This window comes from Diceros bicornis, chromosome 34 (genome assembly GCF_020826845.1).
Source record: "Diceros bicornis minor isolate mBicDic1 chromosome 34, mDicBic1.mat.cur, whole genome shotgun sequence".
Taxonomy (NCBI): domain Eukaryota; kingdom Metazoa; phylum Chordata; class Mammalia; order Perissodactyla; family Rhinocerotidae; genus Diceros; species Diceros bicornis.
The window spans coordinates 1,576,766-1,595,467 of NC_080773.1; the positions used below are offsets into that span (position 1 = coordinate 1,576,766).

At 39.3% G+C, this 18,702-nt stretch overlaps 1 long non-coding RNA gene across 1 annotated transcript in view; it reads right to left on the reverse strand.

Annotated features, from left to right (window-relative positions):
• Positions 1-1,802: 1,802 nt before the first annotated feature.
• The window catches only part of LOC131396706 (uncharacterized), a 35,514-nt gene continuing 18,614 nt past the window's right edge, over positions 1,803-18,702 (reverse strand). The window contains exon 3 of the long non-coding RNA XR_009216658.1: positions 1,803-1,867. This is a non-coding gene — a long non-coding RNA (uncharacterized LOC131396706). The remainder of the gene's footprint in view (positions 1,868-18,702) is intronic.

Genomic DNA, 18,702 nt, shown 5'->3' on the forward strand with positions numbered 1-18,702 from the left:
ACAGTTATAAGCCACAAGACCTCAATAAAATTAAAAAGAAATTTATTTTTAAATATGGCAAGACCCACTTTACACCTGGGCTGCAGGCAGCCCACGCACTCACTGAATTACACAGAAGGGCAGTTTCCCAGGTGAGTCCTGTCTGTTTTGCCACCCTCGGAACCTCCTGATGAAGAACACAGGCCCTAGGATGCTGAAGCAGGTGGTACCCCTGGAGCAGGTAATGTTCTGAGAGTGTGTGACACAAAGTATCTGTGCAGTGCATACTGGATAGTGAGTTTGTGCTTCTCTTCAAGGTATGGCTTTGGTCATAATCTGCCGATAACTCAAGGAAAATCACTCTTAGGCTTGTTAAATGGAAAATTCTCATGTCCCAACTTCAATGTTGCTGAGTTAGAATTCTGGGGAAAGGGACACTGGACTTGTCCAGTTATTATCGTGTAGACTGAAGTCTGAGAAGCACTGCTGCTGGTGTCCAGGTGTAGCCACTGCCCGAGGTCAAAGCTCCACATCTTGTGAGGTCTGAGACGGCTCCCAGAGGAGATTTCTGTCTGTCGTCTGCAGAGGGGCGGCCGCCTCACCTCTTCCCGCTGACTCGCTTCCCTAACTGGCTTCCTTGTGCCTTTCTTAGTCCTTTTCTTTACCTTCAGAGATAACTGGGAGAGGCAAGATAGAGATACAAATTTTACTAAATCTATCTTTTAAATAATCTTTAAAAAAATTGTACAGCGTTCAGATGTAATATTTATTTTTCTGTTGGGTTGCTTTTTGTCTTTCTCCCTATTGTTGTCTTAAAGTATTTTGTGTTATTGGCTGGGAAGATAGCATGATATTAACATCGGCTTTATATTGGGCCCCAAACCAGGAAAGCACTTTATATTTGTCATATGGAATTAAGAATCACATTTGTGTAATGATGTTTAAAGGAATTTTGTTGTTTTATTCCTTGTTTTTTCTTCTTTTTGACATAATAAGGTCCCAGTTTCTTCTTGGTGGACTGATCAGGAATATTGATGTCTGATCTATAAGTGAAGATTAAATAGAAGGGCATTGTTACTATTCATAAATCTGTTCCTCACCAACTTTTCCTAAATGATAGCATGGGTGTTAGAGTTAAGAATTTTGATTTTTCCCCCATTGGATTATAGAAAGAAAGATAGTCATTAGAGACTTCACTTGGAGTTGTAGTAAAAGAGCATAACATAAGAGCACTGAGCTTGGGCTCTGCCATGCATCAGCTTTGTAACCTGGGTGAGTTTTCTAGCTACTGTACCCAGTCTCTTCATCTATAAAATGATGAGAAGAACAACATTTACTACGTCAGGATATTTTGAGGGTTATGGGAGTTCATGTATGTTCAAGCACAGAATTGACATTCAGAATGCAGTGCCTGGTTCAGTAGAAGTGTTTGCTGCTGTTATTATAGTTATCATTATTTCATGTCCTATCTTCCTCATGAGTTCCCTGTAAAACCAGCAATATTCCACAGTGTAAAGAGTTTTATTCCAGGTCCCTGCTTAAAGGCCTTCACAGGGAGCCTCGTGCTCATAACCTCCTGTTTTTATCCCAGTCTCTTGAGGGATACATTGACCTCTTTCTTCTTTGCACTGAGGCACTGAATGGGGGCCCACACCCAACCATGCATGTCCTCCTTTTAGTATCCGATGCTTTTGAGACACTGCTTAGTGTTTACTTGGTGGACTATACTCCCTGACATGAACAACTCATGGGAGATAAAATGTAGGAAACATTGTTCCATCTAGGTCTCTGAGTTTATCATAACTCTGAGTACAGTTGATCAAGGACCAAGGTAGAGTTCCGTAATGCAAAGATCTTCAGAGATGAGGGTGTTCTAATGTGACACCACCTGAAAATAAAGCAAGCACATAAAAGCATATGAAGTTTTCAAAGGAAAAGCACACAACTAAAAGAATTGATCCCATTACATACACTATTCTATTTGTTTATGCATCAAATTACTGATAGGAAATAGCCAGGTGTAGAGATAGTAGAATTGATCAATTTCATGGAGAATCCTTTTTAACAGTTGTTCATATCTTGTGTTTTACATCATTGATTAGGGTAATATTTTCAGCATTTCCTTTCCTAGTGTCTTTATCTTTCTCAACTTTTCCAAGATATATATTTATATTATCCTCTAAAATTTTAGGGCAATATAAAAAAAGTTATCAAACATTTTAAGTTATTGATTTTGTATACTGGAGGAGATCTAGATTGAAAGTTAATTAGTGATAATTAGAGTTTTAGTTTGGTAAAAGATGGTAGTTGGAATTGATAACAGGATGTTTGTAACCTAGTTTTTTCTTCATTATTTGATGTAGTTTTCAAAATGACAGAGCAAGTAATTTTTCATGTAATATATTGTCTCATTTTAAAATATGTGTTCTTGGAGAGGGTGATGGAGGTAACTAGAAAATAATTTAATGTAGTGACTTGTTTTTCTCAAGTTAATCTGTTATAAACCCAACAGCTATATAGCGTCATTTTGTCCAAATGACCTGATGGCACTTTCTTCACTTTTCTTGCTGTGACTCTAGCAATCTGAGATCACACCATCTTTTCCCTCCTAGTCATCTTTTCAGTTGTAAGAGTGACACTATCAATAATATAGTGACAACATTGCACACAGTCTACTATTTACTAAAATATATATGTCAATTGCAAACTTTGATAACATAATTATTAAGTAATGAACTATTTGCACTGCACTTAACAACTGATTGCTACACATTATTATGTAGTGACATCATGGTTAAAACCATTATTTGCAACATGTGACCCCTTTCAATTTTATTTTAAATGAAAGGGTTCAATGACTTTTTTCTTTTTGAAGAAAAAAGACTTTCATTTCCATCTTAGAAAATTGAGAACTTGCTTTTTGCCTTTTTTTGTCTTCAGCTCTTCTTCCTACCAGTTACTAATTCACAAGTCCAGTTTCTTCAGATTCATGGTGCTACCTCTTCTGCCTTTTTCATGGTTCTCACTTTAATTTTTCTATAATCCCATCTGAGAAAGATGTTTATCTCCACCTTCATATATCGAGGAAGGAACCGACCCTCCTTTATGTGAACTTGGAGACAGAGGCCAAAGCGAAGCCTTGGTGCCTCTCCCCACCAGTGAGCTGCAGAAGGGCTGCAGATTCCTGTGAATCTTTTGCTCCCCTACTGACTCACTACATAGTTGACATTGACTCCACGGAGAAGCCCAGCATGGTACAATCGAATTTTTGAAGTCTATAGAAGCCTGCTGAAGATAAGATTGGCTAGAAAGGACATCAGCAAGTAGTGTGCTCCAAAAGTTGGTGGCAGAAACATTAAGAAGAAGAAAATCTTTCTGTTTATCTTGTTTTCTTTTTATGTTCTCTATCTTCATTTTCCTTTACTTAGATGGTAAAAACCCTGTCCACCCCCCATGGTGGTTCTTTTCCTGGAGTCCCACGACAGTTTATTCATATCTCTTTCATTCAAATTATTTCTGTAGTGTAATTTATCTTTTCATATATATCTGTTTCCTTGCAGACTGCCAACATTTCAAGACCTTTGGACACATAGTGTATACTTAAGTATTTAAGTGAATAATGAAGTATAAAGTGAATAAATGAAGCTCTTTTGTGGAATAAGATCAAAATAAATAAAATACCTACTAAGCACATGAATGCAAGCATTTGAGAGAGAGTGTTGTGTCTGCTGAAGAAGCCTGTGGACCAGTTTAGGGGCTCAGTGCCAAGGTTACTTAATAGATTTAGATAAAATGAAAGAGATAATTTAGTTTTAAAATTCTTTGAGAACAGGAACAGCATATCTAGGTGTGGATCAGGACTTGATCATTCTTGTTGCATCTTTGGAAAATCCAGTCCTTTATCTTTCTATGAAAATGTGACTGGCCAAGAGAATGAACAGAGGACTGGCTTTTAGAAAGGGAATTTTGTCACAGGAAATACTGGAGGAAAAAATGTAGAAGGAGAGCTGGTAGAAACACGGCAGAAACTTTTTGTATAGAAACCCTAAAAGTTGGGTTTACATGCTGGCTGAAAGAATTGTAACCCAACTTTTCTCCAATATAGATTTGAGCAGCTTTTAAATATCTAGGTATACAAAAGGATTACAAAGGAAAATAGATCAAACTGAAAGGAATTTAGGATGGAACAAGGAAATGAAGCTGAAGTAAGCCAGTGCACTGAAATGTGTTTCAGAAGGACCTGCAGTTTTTAAAGGTAGTTGGAAATGTATCCCTCAGGTTTAAAGTAGAAAGGGAAATGGGAACAATTCTCTATCATCTCATGTCCATGAGATTAAAAGCAACAGTCTCTCAGAGAAGCAAAACTTTTCTGGCCTCTAATGTCCCCAAAAGTGTTTTTAATGGTGCCTAATGAAAGAGATTCTGTGTGACGTAATGCAAATACAGTATCATCAACTCATTTCCGAGTTTAGTTCAAACACTTTAGGACACGTTCAATTGAGGTAATGCAGAATTCTATAAGGGGCCAAGGAAGAGGCCGACAGCATTCTCTCTCAGCTTCTCACTTGACCAAGGGAGTAATTGTTCTTGAACAGATTGACCACATCTCCTAAAGACAATGCTCCATTTTCAATTTTTCTTTTTGTAATCTCAGTCTGCATTTCCCATTACATATGCAAGCTGAAGCCTGTGTGTAGACATCCTTCATTGGCAATGAGGAGCAGATCCATACTATTAAGTAATCAAATAAGCAGAACATCTGGTTGGCCCCTTTTAGGAAAATTGCAGGTTTAAGCTCACCTTCATTGGTGGAAGGACATGGTATACCTGAATTAAAATATCTATCACTTATTATGCAGCTAATGATAAGTCATGCTATTTAAATGAAACTGAATGAATTCTTCTTCTATTAAGTGGACTAGATTTTAGACAAACTGATGTATAATTTCAAATAGGTGCATTTTTACTTAAAATGTAAAACTCTTTAGAGACCGTTTCATTCAGTTTTAGAGGCATATTTTGTATATTTTGATGATTTTATTTATTTTCCTTCATAGTAGAAAGGAACATCCTACACTTTTTCTTGCTGCCTTTTCTCTACAAGATAAAACTCATCCAAGTTTATTTTGTTTTCTAAGGCATAGGCTTACATTGTCATGATAAAGAGATCATTTCTGAAACATGTTTGGAACTGTAGGGAGCCCAGAATTTTAGATTATGCTCAGAATTTCGTGAGGTAACTTCAAAAAAGATGGAACATTTAAAATTTGGCCAGAAAAGTTTTCTCTTACTTTTCTTCACAGTAATTAAAAAAAAAAAAAAAGTTTAGTGTCTTAATTCTTCAGATAGGTGAGTGAAGGAGTTGGCAGGATTAAATGTACCCTTGAAAGAGCTCTTTCTGGGTTACTCTTTCAAAACAACCATTGTGGGCCGACCCCGTGGCTTAACAGTTAGGTGCACGTGCTCTGCTGCTGGCGGCCTTGGTTCGGATCCCCGGCTCCAACCGACGCACCTCTTCTCCGGCCATGCTGAGGCCGTGTCCCACATACAACAACTAGAAGGATGTGCAGCTATGACATACAACTATCTACTGGGGCTTTGGGGGAAAAAATAAATAAATAAAATTTTTTAAAAACGTAATTCAAAGAAAAACCCACCATCCTAGTTGATGAGTATTTAATGGGGACTCTGTCAGTCCCAGAGCTGCTGACAGAGGCAGTTCCCAAAGCTCCAGCAGGTCCCGGGAGAAGACAGCACTGGTAATTAGTGTCATCAGAGTTTGGATGAGGCGTGGTCATTCTGTGGATGTTAAAACTGAATGGAGTTCTCAAATGCAGGCCAGTGACTCTAGACCTGAGCCCTGCTCAGAAGCCACTTGACTTGTCATTCCTTCTGAACATGGTGTCTTCCCTCTGCTTGTGCCCCTTTTTGCCATTTCTCATGCCTCTCTTGACTCTTTCTCTTTCCTACACCTTCTTTCTTATTTTTTCTCTCTTTCTTACTTTTACTCTCTATTATACTCCTTCTCCTTATCATTTTTTCTTCCTTCTCTTATTGTTCTCATTTATTTTCTTTTTATTTTGTAGTACAGTTACTCTGTACATCATGTTCATCTTAAAATCTTGACCCTCTACAACTCTTATACTTCAGCTAACTATTTTGAAGAAAGCGTTTTGATAAATTTCTCTTAGATGTTATAACATGCTGAGTCAAGGAGATAAAAACTATCATGAAAGGGATGGGAATGGAGAATGAATTCAGTTCAGGTAGCCATGGAATTAGACAGAGGGAAACTGAGAGCTTAGGTGTGGGTGTTCACAATATTTCCTGATACATCTTTGTAGTTCATTGTTGTGGTAAACTACACATGGTCTTATTTACTGTTGGAGCCCAGAAGTTTGCTCCTCTGGGCAGGTCAGCAGGTCTCGGCCTATAGAAAAGAAGCTAGGAACACTGCATGCATTTCTAATGTAAAGAACTGTTCATGTTCCACCAGGAGAACTTTGGGCTCTTCCCTGCACTATCTGAATAGAAAAAGAGGAAGAAGGCCGCCAGCAGTGGAGCGTGCACACTCAACCGCTAAGCCACAGGGCCGGCCCTATTCTACTCTTAATCTATTCTTGATAGAGGTTATTACGTAAAAAGATTTTTCTTTACCTTTGAGTTAAGTTTATCTAAAAAACAGAGATCTGTTTTGTTAAGGTAATTTCCTATGTTCAGAAGACTGAGGTCTCTCTTTTAAGGTCTTTTTGACTGTTTAACCGCTATTTGTTAACTAAGCATGGTTTCACTGCAACAAGAGCAGCAACTCCTTGATCTTGTCGGACCAAGTGTTTGAAACCCTTCTATATTTTTGACAATCTCCCCAAAATTCATATCCTAAATAAAGTCTGTCTAATAACTTTTTTCTTTGAGAATTTTCAAAGGACCCTGGCAATTCTCAAGAAAATTTTCTCTCTTCCTATAAAGAGGGAGATACTAAACTAATTAGGCTAGTTTGCTATGTTAAATTGCACGGGAGACATTGTCAAGTAAATGATAAAACTTCTTAGGTTATACTGTGTAGGTAAATATTACTCACTATGTTTCCAACATTACAAGAGGAAGGACCACGACTGCATTCTATTTAATTTGGTTTACAGATGGATCCTACTTAAGTGATAAGCAAGATATTACCAAGCTGGATATGCTGTCTACCCTCGACAATGCCTGTGTTGGGGAAGAGGGAGAATCCCGCTCTGCCCTTTCCCTTAAGGTTCTTATGGCTGGCCAAATAATTAACAAGACAAGTTAGCAGGAGAAATTAATACCAAGTATAATAACATGTATACATGGGGGAAACAAGGGACACTGCGATTCTCAACAAAATAGCAGAAATTCTGATCTTAAATACTGTCTTTACATAAAGACAGAGGAGGATGTGGGGGTCAGGGGTGTCAGTTACAGGAGATCACCACTAAAGCACTGTAAACAAGAGTAAGACTATTATGCAGATTTAAGGCCTCACCTTCCATGTTCCACCTTCCACCTTCCAAGTTTCTAGAAATGAGGTCATTTCTCTTCCAATACAGAGAGGGAGATACCTTTACAAATGGAGATTTCCCTTATAAATGTAAATGTTTGTCTGGCAACTCCTCAGCAGGGCCATCCAGAGAATGTGGCCAGAGAGACAAAACTTCTGATAAGACGGGCTTGTTGATGTCTTTCCTATTGTAACATCTATTTTACATTATATTACAGCCATCAGATAGAAGATCTGTTGCGGGAAAGAGTTACTATGTCAAATTCTTTAGGCAGTTAGTGGGGGAGGTCAAATGTCCGTCAGAGAAAACAATCGAGGTAAAGAGATATATTTCAGGGTGGCCAAATCTTGATCTCCCACACCTGCTAATTCCTATTAACTCTGTTAACCCTATAAAAGACTTCTTTCCACAGGCTTGAAAGAAATTGCCACCGAAGAAGAGAAACAGATACAGCAGTCAAAAGGGGGAGTTTTTGACACCCCCTCACAGATGTGGTTTGCACCCAGTAAAAAATCCCATAGTAGCTATTGGAGCACAATTGCCACTGCTCCAGCATATTCACCAATGAACCCACTGGGCACCTGAAAAGATAATTTTGTGGGAAGACCAATGCTTTTAAAAACCTTCTCCCACAGAGGCTCATAAAGCTATACTGATTGTGTTATATGCCCAAAATATCATCTAGGGACACTACTACATGAATCACAAGGCCACTTTCCCTTTACTAAAGGACCCTTTGAGGTATAGCAATCAGATTTTGTCCAAATGCGACCATCTCAAGGATAAATACATCTTGTAATGACTGCGTGTTCTCACATTGGGTTGAGGCCTTTCCTTGCAGAAGAGCAATGGCTCTAATAGTAGGTAAATTACTATTAGAGAGAATAATTCCTGTTTGGGGAATTCCTGCTGAGTTACATAGTGACCAGGGAACTCATTTCACTGGACAAATAGTCTATTTGTAATATTGGGCAAATGATACAGCATTTCCACTGCGCTTAACATTCCCAATCCTCAGGATTGTTGGAAAGAACTAACGGCACAATCAAAACTCAATTAGCAAAGCTTTCAGGAACATTTTATCTCATGGCTGAAAGCTCTTCCACTACTGTTCCTCAATCTTAGATCCACGCCCTTTGCTAAACATCGGTTGTCTCCTTTTGAGATAATAACTGGACAGCCTCTGCAATTAGATAAAGAAATGTATGAATCAACTTCGAGTAAAGAAAATATCTTAATTACTGCCAAGGTCTCATTGAGACACTTAAAAATATATATATATGAGAAGTCAGTAGCCGATTCTTTTTACAGAGCCCTCCCAGACCTTAAGGATGATAACCTAGAAAATTTATTTATCAGAGAAGACATCAAATAAAAGACTCTACAGCCCTATTGAAATAGACCATACCAGGTACTTTTAACCAGTTCCTGCACTGCAGAATCAAAAGACATAGACTCATGGATTCACATTTCTTGTTTTAAAAAGAGGCTTTTGCATCTGAGTGCATTACAGTTCCTATTTCTGAAATCTGACTTCAACTGGCCAATACGAATATCTCCAAACCAGGATGAGAAGACAACATCAGTTGTAGACAGCTGTCCCAAGACTCCGGACTAGGACTGTATTCCCAACCTTAAATCCACTCATTTATACCTTTGTTATGCTTAAACTGCATACCTATTTTATAATTGTTACATTTAAGATTTTCAGAATACTATCATACTTAAGGAAGGTGCTTGATTTGGAACAGACTGGTCTTAATGTCCAGGCATTTATCAGGTGGCTCCTAATATAACTTAATGGTTGTATAGAACAAATCTCTGGCCTTGGCTACTGGCCTGATGGCTAAAACACTGCACCCGATCTTCCCTTAAATGCAGGGAAGGATTCACAGTCACAACTGCTGCCAACCTTCCTCTGCTTAAGGCCAGACGGGCTCATTCAGTGTTCCCCTGGTATGACCACCGAGCAGCTAGCTATATTTGTTCCTTTTTTAGGGCTAAAGGATGTCACATCACATACAGAAGCCCTTAATGACAGTCAAGCAAGAATTGCCTTATTAAATACTAAAATGTCTTTAATAAAAAGACTGTCCTTCAAAATAGAATGGCCTTAGATATTTTAACTACATCCCAAGGTGGTACGTGTACAATCATTCAAACTGAATGCTGTGTTTTCATACCTGACGAGTCTTCCAATGTGTTCTCTCTGCTAAAGCCCATGAAAAAGCAGGTGAATGCCTTAAGCGATCCTGCGTTCAGTCTTGAGTTGTTTGGTTGGCTCCTTTCTGGTATTGGTTCCCTTTTTTGATCTGGATTGCAATTCCTATTTCTATTACTTCCTGGAATTCTTGTACTAGTCATAATACTTAAACTAATTGCTGTTTTCTTTACTCAGTGCTGTAAGACTGTCATGTAAGCTGGAGTAATGAAACTTGAGGTGGTCGATTGATCTTATAGCCTTGGACAAACTTCCTTTTTTGATAAGGACTACGCCTAAGAACTCATTTTAAAATAATCTTTTCAAAGATGTTAAATGATTATCATTGTTACTGTACTTGTTCTATAATTGTGAATAGCGTCAATACCAGGAGTCATAAAAAGCACATATGCAATGCTTGTGCAACAACCTAAAATTAATCCAAAACCCATGAAATGCTTCCTCTATTAATATATGTATACCTCTTTGCTTGTCCACTATATCCAATTAATTCCCCCCAATGGGGACAACTGGGCAAATAAACGTGATAAAAGCCTGGCACCGAGGGACATGAGGGACCCAGGGCAGGCAGCAACCACTCTGGGGCCGAGGGACAATATTTTGATCATCAATGCTTTCTATCAAAATATTATAGATCAAACAGGGGAAAATGATAAATAAATGGCAAGCAATAGGATATATTGGAACATAAGAGGAAGCCGTTTGGGGTAAAACTAATTCAGCCTGGGTTTTTTTTTCCAGAAGTGCCTGTCGCCTGCATTGTGTATGTGCTTTGCCATGTCCCAAAGAGATGAGTAAATGTCCTTAAGATAAGGATACAACTTCCCCCTCCTTGTCATTTCCTTAAGGATAAGCATTTCTCCCTAGGCTAGGATTTGACTGCTGCAGTCATCCTGTGACCACCCAGCTGGAGACAACAGACCTGACACCAGCCACGCCCTCCCCACTGTGTCCATCAATAGCTATTCTGGCAGGGCAACCTGGCAGGGCGATCTTGTGGTTATTGTGAAAGGGACATTGCAATCCTATGTGATACATGCTCTTTGATGGTATATAACCACTCTGTACGCTCCATCTCTTTGGTGCCCTTCCTTCCTTAGGGAAGGAAGACCCTGGGCCATGGTCCTCAATAGTTGGTTCATAATAAACTCGCGCCAATTTTGATTTATAGATTGATTATGGATTATTTACGTCGACATGTTTTACAAGTAATAAAATTTCTTGAAAGGAAAAAACAATAAAGCAGCAGCCCTGCATTACACATGAAAGTTGTGCTCCCCCTGGAGGGAAAATGAAGATACAACATGGGTCGAGTACTTGATTTTATAATCCACTGGTGCCTTTCAAAAATATAGCTATTATTGTAAGAGTAAAGATATCCTTAAGAATAGTGCCACAAAACAGGTTTTCCCAGCTTCTTTTGTCAGATCTGAGACCGACATCAGGCTGGGGCACTTGAAGAGGCATGGGGGACTCAGCTGAGGGTTATTTAATTACTGTAGTTAATTAGCCAATAGTGAATAAGATGCAGAATGATTAAAAACAGGTAAAGGGGCATAAAGTTGGAAATAATTAAGAAAAATAATGCCTTCAAAATATCCTCTCATTATTTTTATAGCATTTTTTTTTTTAAGGTATGACTAGGATAGTATGTTAGATTTTTCTAAATCCTTATCTCCAGGGCATATGTTACTGAGTTCTTCATTAAATATGATAATGCCAAAGAAAACCTGGACAAAAGTATTCTGTACTATCAACAAGGATAAAACATGTACAACATTGCTCTATATATTAAGATTCCAGCTGTAATAGTCAAGATATATATTCATGTGTGTAAAATTATAATGATTTTCTATTTTTCTCGGGCTGTGAACCATGGTAAAATATATAATAATAAGCAGAAAACCTGATGAACTAGGTGATTTAAAACACCTGATTTTACAGCTTGGACATTCAAGGGTGAAATACACCAATTTAAATTTCACACCTTCTCCTTTCCTTCTAGCCAGTGAAGTGTCTGGAAGACACAAAATACATAAAATTAATTGAGAGTTAACAGTATTTGGAAGCAGTTGAGGTTAAGCCTTCAACAATGGTGGCCCTTACTTCTGGAGCCATTGACTCTTTGTCATAAGTTTATTGTATAGACGAGTTCTCTTCTTAGATGATTTGTGCATGTTTCACAGAAGAGAGACAGGGCAGGAGAATTAACTATCACTCTACACCCGTCCCTTTACTGTATTACCTCATGCAATTCTTACAGTAATCCTTTAATGTAACTATTATAATTCATATTTAACTGATAAAGAAAACCATGTTTAGGGGCCTGCCCGGTGGCGCAAGCGGTTAAGTGTGCTTACTCCGCTGCGTAGGCCTAGAGTTCGCCGGTTCGGATCCTGGGCACGCGCAGACACACCACTTGGCAAGGCATGCTGTGGTGGCATCCCGTATAAAGTGGAACCAGATGGGTATGGATGTTAGCCAAGGGCCAGTCTTCCTCAGCAAAAAAAGATGAGGATTGGCAGATGTTAGCACAGGGCTGATCTTCCTCACAAACAAAATAAGACCATGTTTACAAAATTGATCAAGGGTGAGAGGGAAGATCTGAACATCAGTCTGTTGGGTTTTATGCCTCTATTCTCTCCACTGTGATAAAAATGGTACTTCAACATGGGTACTCACCATCTGGCTATTTAATACCAGTTCTTGCCAGCATCACTGGATGAGATGAGATGAGAAGTTTATTTCCAAAGTTATTCTATTATATTTAAACTATACTATTTATGAGTCAAATGTCAAGTGATATTTTAGAGGCATAGAGAACTGATTAATTCATCTACACATTTTTCAGTTTTACTATAACTTTCGTGTGCCACGTTGTGTCAACTTTGTGTCAACTTTACCAACTTTAGTGCTTCACTGTTCTTTTTTTAAAAACTCACAATTTCATTTTCCATGTAAAGCACCTTGCTGTTTTCTTCTTAGTCACTAGATGGCAGTTCTGCATCTCTGTAAATTACCACTGCAGCAGGAAACGAGAGGTCTTAAGCCAGTTTACTCTGTACAAATGATGGACATAGGAGGATTTCTGGTCCATCAAGGCTGCCTGTGTTATTCTGTGGCCGAAACTGGGATATCCAGGACTGCTTAGTCAGGGGCACGAAGAAGAGTCAGAAAGCATCCTCTAAGTTCTTCTTCAGATGTGAGTTCAGGGACCTAGCCTCTCACTTGAGCACACTGGAGTTTATTGAATGTGTTCTGACTCTTACTTTCTCCCTGTAGTTAATAAGTCTGGGAGCTTCATACCCCGAGAAAAAAACAGGACTCATAAAGCCTTTTCTCAACTAAACGGAGTTGAGGGCTATGGTGTTGCCCGAGAGTCTGATGCTTAAAGCAAACGCAGCTGGTGCTCATATGGAGGGAAAGAGCGTCAGCTACACCTGAAGCACTTTTATTGTTGCTCCTATGGAATGAGCAAGTTTAAAATAAAACCACATTGCTTAAACCTCACTAACTGATTATTTTATTTTCAAGTAATATGCTGTGAAAATCTGCTTTGTCTAAAAAACTATTTCATAAAACTGAAACAATTCTGTTTTTTATTCTCTGGTATTTGAAATACTATTAAAACTGTAAATAACATTCTACAATATACAAATAGGCAAATATCAATTTTATTCTCTAAAAATGTTTGCTCCCATGTTAAAGATTAATACATGGTAGCAAAACGGGTTACCACCCAGTTTTTAACTAAGTTTTTGCTTTTGAAATTACATATAAAATTTGTGTTTTGAAGTGTTTTTCTAAAACAGCATCTTTCTGATATAAATGGACTAGTTGACAGGTAAGTAGAATGAAATTTGATCTTTAAAACTCTAGCTTTGTGTAAGAATTGATAATATCAGGCAGTTGAAAGTTGGGTCTCTCCACATTATGATATTTATTAATTGTGAATAGCCACATCTATTACAAAGTGCTGAATAATAAAAAGAAATTAAACAATATCAGCCCTCTCTTACCCCACATGTACAGTTTATATGCAAATAAACTCTCAAAGGTCAGAAAAATGCTTATGATTTCAGCTAACTGGTAAAATACTATCTCATTCCAGTTTTAACCTCATTTGAAATTGATTTAATACTCTTCTCTTAGGATCCTGCTCTGATCAGTGCCCCCTCGTCCCCTCAATGCCTCATTTGATTGCAAACTTATCTGAGGAATTGAATATTCTTTTCCATTTGTTCTCTTGAAGGTATCTGTGATAGTACTTTTTATACAATTTATTATTATTTTCAGAAACATCTTGGGCCAGCCTCGTGGCTTAGCGGTTAAGTGCGTACACTCAGCTACTGGCAGCTCGGGTTCAGATCCCAGGTGCGCACTGACGTACCGCTTCTCTGGCCATGCTGAGGCCAAGTCCCACATACAGCACCTAGAAGGATGTGCAACTATGACATACAACTATCTACTGGGGCTTTGGGGGAAAAAAAAGGAGGAGGATTGGCAATAGATGTTAGCTCAGAGCTGGTCTTCCTCAGCAAAAGAAAAAGAGGAGGATTAGCATGGATGTTAGCTGAGAGCTGATCTTGCTCACACACACACAAAAGAAACATCTTTATTTAGGAGCAAATCAAGGAAACAGATGTGAGGAATGTGAGGTCGCCTAGTTGATGGTGCTTGAGGGATTCCTCACGTGAGTCTTGGCATAGAAAAGTTTAAAGAGTAAAGCAGCATTGGTCAGATCAAAAGTGTGGGGTGAACATAATTCTGAAAGAATAATGATGGAGACGTAAAAACAAGAAGCCACTTGAATTGCATTGGAAGGTATTAGACACATCAAACGGCTGAGAAAAAACCTTGTTTAATGTAAGTTCTTTCTAAACTCTAAGGCAAAAAGTAATATGAATTTACATGGTAATTATAAACCACAAAACATCAACTCACAAGACAAGTAAACAACTAAAGTAGAAACCAGAATAGGAAAAATAGAGGTTAAAGGAGAGATGGAGAGAGATGGTTGGGGTCAGAAAACATGGCTTAGTCATCCTTGAAGTCTCCCTCAGACTCTGATCATTCTTAGTGCTCAGTAAACACTTTGAACCCATGAGCCTGGGGAGGGGCAAAGCGAGAGGTGGTTAGAAGGGAAACAATGCGAGGATACCCTTGTGGAGGCACTGACATTGAAAATCAGTGACATTTTGCCAAGGTGTTTACCATAATATATTAAGGATTATTCTGGAAAGTTAAGGATTTTTCTGGAATGTATATTTTCATTTTATGGAAACTCCAAATAGCCCAGAGAATGATTTAGACATATCAGCTTTAGAAATAAAGAGAGGGACCAGCCCTGTGGCACAGCGGGTAAGTGCACGCGCTCCGCTGCGGCGATCCCAGGTTCACATGTTCAGATCCTGGCGCGCGTTGATGCACCGCTTGTCAAGCCATGCTGTGGTAACATCCAATATAAAGTAGAGGAAGATGGGCGCAGATGTTAACCCAGGGCTAATCTTCCTCAGCAAAAAGAGGAAGATTGGCATCGGAAATTAGCTCAGGGCTGAACTTCCTCACAAAAAAAAAAAAAGAAAAGGAAATAATGAGAAACTTTTCTGTCAGTTTTAAGAATGAAAACCAGTTAGCATTTGGAAAACAGTTGCAATTTGAGATGAGAATGTGGAGGAAAAATTAGACGTCACACGTTGTTTTTGCTTTTCTCTGGGACAGTAAGGCTTGCAGGGGGAATGAAGTTCCATCTTTGCTCTATTGAGTTTGAGAAGGTGTAAAATTCATTTGTTCTGGGCAACACTGTTGACCTGTGGAGAAAGACAAATGGTTCAAGCAACTGATCTAAAGGAATAACTGAGCTCATAAAAGTTTTTAGCTAATAAAGGGTGCTTCTTTATTGAACTTTACTGGACATCTATTGACCTATATATGCAAGGTATTTGTGGTAGGTATTGAGGGAAATACAAAGAATTATAAGGTTCCAAGCTCCTCCACATACATGAAATTGTTTGCAAGATGTAATTAGATTCTACCAAGGTATTAGTGTATGTTGTATTATAGACCTTAAAAAAATGGGAATGTTATCCAGAAATTGTAATTGAGGACAGCTTCTTAGGAGAGGTGAACTAGATCAAGTCCTCAAAGGGACCACTTTTGGGCAGGTGGAGGAAAGAAAGAGTGAGGATTTCAGATGGGGGAAGAGGGGAAAGGTACAGACGTAGAAAGGAACATGGCATTTGGGCATGGGGGTGGGGAGCCCATGACAGGCACAGTCTTCTCGTGACTGAGAGGCAGCTCAGTTTCCTCCTCCAGGAGCCCAGCACTGCTTCCCACCTCCTGGCCTCCTCCACCTGCAGACCCCCCGCCTGAGCCAAGGCCTATCTTATCTGGATCACTGCCTAATCTCCCAACAGGTCCCTTTACTTCCAGTCTTAATTTCTTCTAATCTTTCCTCCACAATGCCTCCAGAGTTACCTCCTAGAATCCAAATTTGCTTAAATCTGACATCTGCTTAGACTCCTTCAATGACTGCTCAGAGCATTTGAGAGAACATTCAGACTCCTGAGCTGGACACGCAGGCTTTCCCTTGCTGTCCTCATCTTTAGCCTCATCACCCACTGTCTCCTACATGTTCGCTTTGTTCCAGCCTTAAAAATACCATTTTCTGAAATCTTTAGCATCCTTTGTATCTGTATTTTTATATGTGTTTCTTCTGTCCTCCTACCCGCTTTTTTAATCAACTTAATTCCTATTTCTTAATCTAAACTCATGTCAAAGGTTCCGTCCTCATGGACACATCTCCTGAGAGGTCTCCATCCAGAGACCCCTTTTGATGTCCCCACTCTGGGACCCGGTACTTATCTACTTTTCCATAACTGTTGTTTCATTCATGTCTCATAGACAGTGAGCTCCTTCAAGCTGACACTATCCTACTTCTTGATGAATAAACGGCGAACAATAGGATACATTGGAGCATATGAGGAAGCCATTTAGTGTAAAACTAATTGGGCCTGACCTTGTTTTTTTTCTTCCAAAAGGGGCCTGTAGCCTCTGTTCATCCATTGTATATCCGGTTTAAGCAATTAACATGTCCCAAAGACAAAAGCAACGCCCTTAAGATGTAAATGCAACTTCCCCCACATTGGCATTTCCTTAAGGATAAGCATTTCTCCCTAGGCTAGGATTTGATTGCTGTGCTCATCCTGTGATGAGCCAACTCGAGACAACAGCCACGCCCATAGAGACAGCAGACCTGATACCCACTGTGTCCATCAATCGACATGCCGAGAGGTCAACGTCATGACTACTGTAAAAGGGACATTGCAATCACGTGATACGTGCTCTTTGATGGTATATAACCACTCTGCACACCCCACTTTTTTGGAGTGCTCCATTTCGTCGTGAAAGGACTCTCCTAGGCTATATGACCCTCAAAGGTTGGCTCATCATAAACTCACCCCAATTTTGATTTATAGATTGGTTATGGATTATATGCATTGACATTCTATTTGTCCATCCAGTATCTAAACACAGTACCTGACACCTTTGGGGCACTCAGAAAATGTTTGATGAGTGAATAAGTATGTGGAAGACCACACTGACTGGTGCAGAAGGGGCTTTTCAGGGAGTGGTAGAAAATCCGCTCACATTCCTACCATAGTGGTTGAGGCTGTGGGCTTTGGATCAGTTTGTCTGGGCACCAATCCCAGTTATTCCACTTTTTTTTTTTTTAAACATTGTTGGGTTTTTTTTAAATTTATTTTATTTATTTTTCCCCCAAAGCCCCAGTAGATAGTTGTATGTCATAGTTGCACATCCTTCTAGTTGCTGTACATGGGACGCGGCCTCAGCATGGCGGGAGAAGCGGTGCGTTGGTGCGCGCCCGGGATCCGAACCCGGGCTGCCAGTAGCAGAGTGCGCACACCCAACCACTAAGCCACGGGGCTGGGCCCCCAGTTATTCCACTTTTAACTGGGGAACCTGTGCAAAGTATTTACTCTCTGAGCCTTAGTTTCCTCATGTATAAAATGCGGCTACTGAGAACTCCTGTCTCATAGGGTTTTAGTGAGATTTAAATGCATTAACTAATGTAAAGTGCTTAGAAGAGCTCCTGGCACATAGTGGGCACTTAAATGTTAGCTGTTATGTTATCATTATTGCTCTTATTTCTGAGCAAAACTCTGGTTTTGAAAAGACGCTTTCATAATATAGTTGATCCTCATTATTTGTGGAGTCCGTGTTTGCACACTTGCCTACTAGCTAAAATGTACTGGCAGCCTCCGAATAAACACTCACAGGGCTTTCATGTCCATTTGAAGATATGCACAAAGTGGTGATAAATTTGATTCACTGGACGTGCACGTTCCCAGCTGAGGGGAACCAGGTGACGCTCTGCCCTCCTTTCAGCTCATATTGTAAACAAGTGTCCTTCTTGCAGTCTATTTAGTGCCTCATTTCTTATCTTTTTGTGCTTTGTGTTGGTGACTTTGCTGTTTAATATGTCCCACATGTGTAGTGCTGCAATGCTGCCTGGTGTTCCTCAGGGCAAGACGCTGTGACGTACCTTTACAGAGAAAGTATGTGTGTTCAACAAGCTTCTTTCAGACACGAGGTACAGTGCTGTTGGTGTGAGTTCAATGTTAATATATCAACAATATATCTTAAATAAGGTGACTTTAAAGAGAGACACACAGAAAATAATGTTATGTATTGATCAATTGAAGAAAATGTGACTAAGGCTTGCAGCAACCTAACCCTGCATTTCCTGTAGTAGCAGTGGTTCATATTCACCAATTCAGTGTTCACGGTGACTTTATAGAATGTCACACTGTGCATAACGAGAACTGACTGTATCTTACGTAATCCTCACATACTCCTTTATAGTAGGCAGGGTAGGGAACAGGGTGTCCACATTCTACAGGCCATTACAGGCCTTATGAGCTAAGTAGAGAATTTAAAATGTCTTGTGCTCAGCAT